The 7,613-nt window shown below is 42.4% G+C and overlaps 1 non-coding gene across 1 annotated transcript; it reads left to right on the plus strand.

Moving 5' to 3' along the window:
- The first annotated feature begins 6,930 nt into the window (after window positions 1-6,930).
- Window positions 6,931-7,037, plus strand: LOC122733089. Its single transcript, XR_006353695.1, has one exon. It is a non-coding gene; the product is annotated as a U6 spliceosomal RNA (small nuclear RNA).
- The last annotated feature ends 576 nt before the right edge of the window (window positions 7,038-7,613 follow it).

A 7,613-nucleotide genomic window follows, 5' to 3' on the forward strand; every position in this document is an offset into this window, starting at 1 on the left:
AATGGTCCCTGCCCCCAAGGAGTTTGTATTCTAAAGGGGGGGGGGGGCATAAAGGAAGTTGAAAAGCAAGAGGGGTAAATCTGGAGAGCCAGGAATGGAAACCAGAGAGAAATGAAGCCTGCAAGTCTGTGCTGGTCTCCCTGTCTTAAAAAAATGAACAAGCAAACACCCTTCACTTGTCTGTGATAACCTCTCAAGCTGGTGTCTTGGGTCGCTTCTCCCTTTGACTACCTTGTTCTTAGGAAGAGCTTTCTCCTCTTGCTGTCTTGACCTTCGCCATTCACTCACTTCTCTCCCTACCCCACCACTGGGTTTCTGACATTCCCCTCCGACCACTTCAACCGCTCTCTCCAAGGTTGCCAACAGTATCTTAGCTACTAAATTCAATGCCCTTGCCTCAGTCCTCATCCTGTTTGACCTTTCTGCAAAGTTTTAACACCGTTGACAGGACTAGCTTCATGAAGGAGGTGTCAATGAAAAACTGATCTTTGAAGGATTCTGTGGGGATTCTGACAGGGGGAGGGGAGGAGGGAGTGAGTGCATTCCTGTTGGGAGAGGCACAGCCCTGGGCAGAGGTACCGACTTTGCTCTCTTCTGATTCTCTTCCTACATAGCTGCCTTTTCCTTTTCAGATGCCTTTGCTCAGTCACCTCAGGTCAGAACTATTCTCTTCTCCCTCAGTACCAGGGGTTATTAACCTGGGGGAAGGGAGGTGTCTGTGGATTTGAATGGGAAAAAATACACCTTTATTTTTACTTACCTCTGAATGAAAGTTAACATTTCTTCCAATTATTTAAATTATTCTGATTTAATTTAACTGAATTTCATTATCTAATTATTTGGACAAGTGAGTCCTTTCTCCTCTTTCCTGCTTTCAAGTTTCCTTTTATGTATTGTCTCTCTCAACACCCCCCCCCCATTAGTATGTAAGCTCCTTGAGGGTAGGAACTGTCTTTCCCTGCAGATTGGCAGAGGGATTCATGACTTAAAAAAAGGTTAAGAACCGCTACTCTATACTCTCTTCCTTGGTTGATCTCATCAGCTCTCATGGGTTTGATGATCATCTCTAAGTACGTGACTTTTTTTGGTCCTTCATTCTTTTATTATTTTAATTTTTTATCTTAGACTTTTATTTTCCAAATTACATGTACAAGCAAATTTTGACATCACTTTAAAAAAAAACAACTTTATGTTCCAAAGTAGGTGACTCTTAATCTACATCATCCGCCCTCCTTCCTGACCTGATCTTTAGTCTTGCTAGACATCCCCTGGATGCTCCACTGGCACCTCAAACTCAAATTATCCAGAGCAGAGTTCTTCTTAAACCTAAACCCATTTCTCTGCCGAACTTCCTGAGTTCTGTTGAGTGCATTACCATCCTCCCAGGCAGTCCGATTTGTAACCTGAGAGACATCTGGGTTCTTCATTCTCCTTCCCCATCCCCACCATGTTCAACCAGTGGTCAGGTTCTTTGATATTAGATGCCCAGCATCTCACCTACATCCCCTTCTCTCTACTCATAGCCACTACCCCATCTCAAGGAGTTGACCACTTTCCTGGTCTGCTGCAGTAACTTCTTAACTGGTCTCTCATTTTCTATTCTTGCTCCATTCCAATCCATCCTCCTCACAGCCACCAAAATAATCTTCCTAAGGCACACGTTTTGCTCAGCGTCACCAATTATTCCAAACGAGTGAGGAGCAAGCAAATGATAACATTAGAGAAAGCATGGGACTGCAGGAAGGGGACCTGGATTCTAGCTGTGCCTCTGTGTTGTGGGCCAGGACACTAGAGGGGCCAAAGTGGATTGAGTTAGCTCCAATCTTCCCACAACACGGACCAGGGCTCTTGTGAGCCGAGATACTTTGAAGACCTGAGGTAGTTTGAGTTAATTTTGCCCCTAGGGGAATTAATTTAGGAATCAAGTGGGAGCCCTTTGGATAAGGAGGATGTAAAAACCATTTTAGGACTTGGGGGAGGTGTTTGCGAGGCCTCAGGGAATCTCTCAGTTTCCTTGCCAGTGGCTTTTACCTACTTTTACTTTCTTAGGATGGTGTTTTCCACATTGTGGGTTATTACTTTTGCCTTAAGGTGGTAGAGATTTTCATTAAAGCCATTGTCTACCTTTATCCCCGGGCTTTGATAGATAACTTTGAACCAAATGTTAAAGCAGACCTGGAACTTTCATTCTTTGGTTAAATCATTATTGCCTCTCCAGGCCTCAGTTTCTCCATATGTAAAGAGAAAGGATTGGGCTTGATTTCAAAGGTCTCTTCTATCTCTGGCCTTCTATGATTGTGTAGAACTGAATGCTAGAGTATGGGGTTGAGGTTTGTTGAGAGGGTCAAACTAGATAATGTATACACAAAGCAGTTTGCAAACGATTTTTGTTTTTCAGTCGTGTCCAACTCTCTGTGATCCCATTTAGGGTTTTCTTGGCAAAGATCCTGGAGTGGTTTGCCATTTCTTTCTCCAGCTCATTTTACAGATGAGGAAACTGAGGCAAACAGGGTTAAGTGACTTTCCCAGGGTCACACAGCTAGGAAATGTTTGAGGCCAGTTTTGAACTCAGGAAGATGAGTCTTCTTGACTCCAGGCCTGGGCATTGTGGGTCTGAGATAGGATTCAAACTCAAATCTTCCTGATTCCAAATCCAGTAATTACTGTATGGACTGCCCTACCCGCATGAGGTTTTAACTTAGATCATTTCTATAACTATCCAATTGTGTCCAATTACCCTACCTAGTAATGTGTCAAAGAGCTGCAGTCACCTCAGTACGGATGCTCCTGTACTGGTCCAGACCCACACCCCTCCCTGATACCATAGCAGTTGTTTCCATCCCCAGGTGATGGGCCCTCTGAGGCTGAGCCCTCAGCTAGGGTGGCCTTCACACCACAATCTTGGCCCAGGCCTGGTAGGGGTTTCTTCGTTTTTCAGTCTGCCAGAGCTTGAGCTCTCCTCGTGCGGCCTCTGAGAACAGAGGATCCCTTCCAGGTCATGGAGAAGCCATGCTTGGGAGATACATGATAATAATTCACATGAATGGAGTGGTTAATGTATAAAAAGAGCTCTCCTCCAGAACCAGGAGATCATTGTACACAGTATCATCAACATTATGTGTTGATCAACTGTGATAGACTTGATTCTTCTCAGCAATACAACAGTACAAGATAGTTCCAAAGGACTCATGATGGAAAAGGCTCTCCAAATCCAGAAAAAAAAAAAAAGAACCGTGGAATATGGATGCAGACTGAACCATACTTTTTCTTTTGTTTTTGGTGCTGTTGTTTTTCTTTTTTGAGGTTTTTCCTTTTTGCTCTGATTCTTCTCTTATAACATGACTAATGCAGAAATATGTTTAATGTTATTGTACATATATAACCTATATCAGATTACTTGCTGTCTTGGGGAGGGCCGGAGGGAGGGAGAAAAATTTGAAACTAGAAATCTTATAAAAACAAATGTTGAAAACTATCTCTACGTGTAACTGGAAAATAATAAAATACTTTCATAATTTAAAAATTAAAATAAAAAATAAATAAAAAGAGCTCTCCTCACAGAAACCAGTGAGAATGGCAACACGAGAGTTATTGTTCTCATTAAATACACAGGGGAAACTGAGGCTCATAGTCACAGAAACTTGCTCATAGTCACATGGTTCGGTGTCAGAGCCAATTATCCTCTCTTTGCAGATAATTCACAAGAATTTCTATATGGTACCCGCTGTGCACCAGACATTGTGCCAAGGATTTTACAAAGACCATCTCATTTGCTACACAGCCAATCTTCACCTCTCTCTGTCTTTCTGTCTCTGTCTCTCTCTCTTGCATTAGTCCTTCATCACCTCCTGCCTATTGGACACCTTTGCAGAGATTGCCTGGAGCATGGATTCTTAACCTTTTTTTTTTTTTTTGTATGATAAACCCCTCAGTCAGTCCGGAGAAGCCTCTGGACCCCTGCTCAGAAGAATATTTTTAAATGTATAAAATCAAATAATAAGATAACAAAGGAAACTAAAGATGAGAGAAAATAAAGATGTAATGAACTCCCCCACCCAGGCCCATGAAGCCCTCAAATCTGTCCATAGACATCAGGTTAAGAATCCCTGACCTGTAGTCATGCAAACCTATTTCCATAATGGGACATGTGATCTTCTACCCCAAACCTACTCCCCCTCCTAACTTTCCTAGATTTAAAAAAAAATTAATTGATTATTTTATTAATTTATTAATGTCTTTTGGGTTTTTTATATCAACAAATTTCTTTCAGGATTCCTCCCCTGTCCTCCAGAGGAGATATCTGTATCTGTATGCACACACAGATATACATACGAATGCCCACACATATATGCATAAGCACACATAGTGTACATACACAAAACATGTGTGTGCAGGTGTGCCTATTGTGTGTATATGCACATCTGTATATGTATATATCTCTCTCCCTCTAGTTCAGTTATGCCGTATTTTTTTTGACCCTGTGGACTTGTGTGTGTTTTCTCAGCAAAGATCCTGGAGTAGTTTGCCATTTCCTTCTCCAGTGTGTCCCCATTTCACAGATGAGAAACTAATGTAAATAGGGGTTAAGTGACTTGTGTAGGGTCACACAGCTAGTAGGTGTCTGAGGCTGGATTTGAACTCAGATCTTCTTGACTCTAGGTCTGAAGCTCTATCTACTGCATCACCTATTTGCCTGTATATACATATACACACATATATACATACACACATTCTATCTCCCATCTCCTTGGAATGTGGTCCTTCCTCACCTCTGAACCCCATACAAAGCCTGGCTCCCGAGTCACCTCTTCAAAGAATCCTGTCCTGATTCCCCCAGTTTTTTAAATGCTCCCCTTTTTAAATGCTTCCTTTATTGGGGTTCTCTCCCCTCCCCCATCCCCAGTAGACTGGAAACTCCCAGAAGACAGGGTTATTCTGTTTTTGTGTTTGTGTACTCCATACCTAGTACAGTGGGCCACCCACACTTACCTGAATGAATAAGTAACCAGAACTCAAACCCATGCACCGTTCCTTATTGGTACAAGCCGGTGTTCTACCTCACTTAAGTCTAATCCAATTTGTAATAATGATAAGAGTTGACATTCATAGAGGACCCCCGTGTTTACAAAGTCCTTTAGATGTCATCTCATTTGTTTAAAAGCCCCCACAAACAGAGAACCTGCACTTTTGTCCTGGAACAAATCCCATGGCTTTCGGAATATGAAAGGCTTATGGACTCCGTGGAGTTTGCATCCCAGCAGGGAGGGAGCCTTGCCTTCCCCTCCTCACTGGGCAGCTGCTGGACTGCCCTTGCTCATTGCTTTTCTGGGATTTGTATCCCAGTACTTTGTCTCCCAGGCTGACGCATGAAAATCTGGCATCTTCACCATTGGAGGTTCAGCCAGAGCTTGGAAAGGTAATACGACATAGGGCCAAGTAATCAATGTCAAATAAAGGCTTCCCTTGCACACGCTCATCCCAACTGGCCATAACACATCCCCTGCATTGGGGGACCGGGCCAATTTGTGACCTTCCCTGCCTTTTGACTTCATCTGTGGGCCTTTAGACATCTCAGAATGGGGTCTCATTCAGTAGGAGCTTGGGTCCTTTTAAAATGCATTTTCACTGGTCTTTTACATCAACTTAACTTCTCTTCCTTCCAGCTTCTAAATTCTGCTTTGTAATCAAACCAAAATGCCAAATGGAAATTATGATCCTGTTCCCTCTTCCCTTTCCCCCAGGCATTTTAACATTCATCATCACAAACAACTTTTTGGAGAAGCTTTTGAAGGTCTTACAGTGCGAGGACTAGGATATGTTAGGCTAATGAACATTTTTTTGAGGGGGACACAACAGGATTGGAAGAGAAGGGGAGGAGTTTTGCTTTCTCTAAAGGGTTTGAATAATGAATTTTATAGACTTTTTTTTTTGTCAGCGGACAGTCACAAAGTGCAGAAAGACGTGGCTCTTCAAACGTACTTAGAATGTTCACTGAACAGACAAACAAAAATCCCCAGACACGTGTTCCTCCTTCCTGAAATTGTCCGAAGGGCCTGAGATTATTTTCTGGTGATAGGCTGACAAAGATGACTTGGCCCAGGTGAAAGGCATGTTTGTGTTTTTCCATCAAAGTCAAAGAATGTGGTTGTGGGCTTCAATTGAGCTGACTTAAATGTTTCTTTGACAATTTTTGTGTGTTTGAAGCCAGGTTGTTGGTTGTTGTTGTTGTTTCCTGATTTTTCTTTTGTTCATTCAAGATATAGACTACTTTTAGGGGGAGGTCCTTTGTCATTTCTGATGCCCCAGGATAATAACACACTAAGGACCCGAGATTTCGTCATTGTGAAAGCTGTCTTTCACAGCAGATAGAACAGTAGAGAAATCCTAGAGACTGTTATATAGTGAGAAAATGTCAGAGGCAGGATTTGAACCCACATCTTCCTAACTCCAAGTCCAGAGTTCCATCTACTAGACCACTGTTCACTGTCTCTCAATGGCTTTATGAACCCTAGAAATGAATTTAATGATTAATTTCACAATAATCAGTTTTATAGAATATTCTTCCCCCCAGTCTCTCTCCTGCATCAGTTTCATGGTGCTTCTGTCAGTCAACCTAGTTTACAATCCCAGAATTATCAACTTAGAAAGGATTTTATAGTTCTTATTATTGACCCCAAATCTGATTCCTTAAGAGTAAAGTCTATCCACTGATCCTAATTCCATCCTTTAGAGCCAAATAAACTTAGTCTAATTCTTCTTTCATATGACAACCCTTGAGGTATCTTGTCCTTTTCCACGCTGAACATCTTCAGTTCCTTTATCCTATTCATTCTCTCTTTTGTTGTTGTTGTTTTTTGGAGGCAATCAGGGTCAAGTGACTTGCTGAGTGTCACACAGGTAGTAAATATCTGAGGTCAGATTTGAACTCAGGTGCTTGATTCAACAGCACATATACTAAAATTGGAATGATACGGAGAAGATTAGCATGGCCCCTGAACAAGGATGCCACGCAAATTCTTGAAGAGATTTGAACTCAGGTCCTCCTGACTCTAGGGCTCTATCCACCACACCACCTAGCTAGCTAGCTGCCTTTTATCCAACTCATTCTCCTATGATAATGATCTGACTCGAACATCCTTCTCTTCCACTCTTGTCTGAATGGACTCCAACTCATTAGCATCTCTTCTAAAAAATGGAATACCCCAAACTAGACATGCTACTCCAAAGTTGGTTTGATGAAGGCAGAGGAGCGCAGGAATAACCTTCCTCCCTCGCTTTGGACCCTAGGCTTTCATTTAAGCACCTTTTTGGGGGATGCCATTCTGGTGTTTTCCTATAGTTCTGCACAGAATCATCACCATCCACTATCAATCCTGTGGACAGAACCTGCTGGGTATAAAAACAAACCCTAGAATCCTAGAATTTTAGAGTTGGAAAAGACCTTAATGGCCGGATGGTCCGATCCATACCCAAAGAATGCCTCCTGCAGCACACCCAAAAAGTTGTCATCCAGACTTTGCTTGAAGGCCTTCAGCAAGGGAGAACTCACCGACTCCAGAGGCACCTCCCTAAGCTTTGGACTTGTGCTAACAATCAGGCAGTTTTCCCTTACC

Source organism: Dromiciops gliroides, chromosome 6 (assembly GCF_019393635.1).
Source record: "Dromiciops gliroides isolate mDroGli1 chromosome 6, mDroGli1.pri, whole genome shotgun sequence".
Taxonomy (NCBI): Eukaryota; Metazoa; Chordata; class Mammalia; order Microbiotheria; family Microbiotheriidae; genus Dromiciops; species Dromiciops gliroides.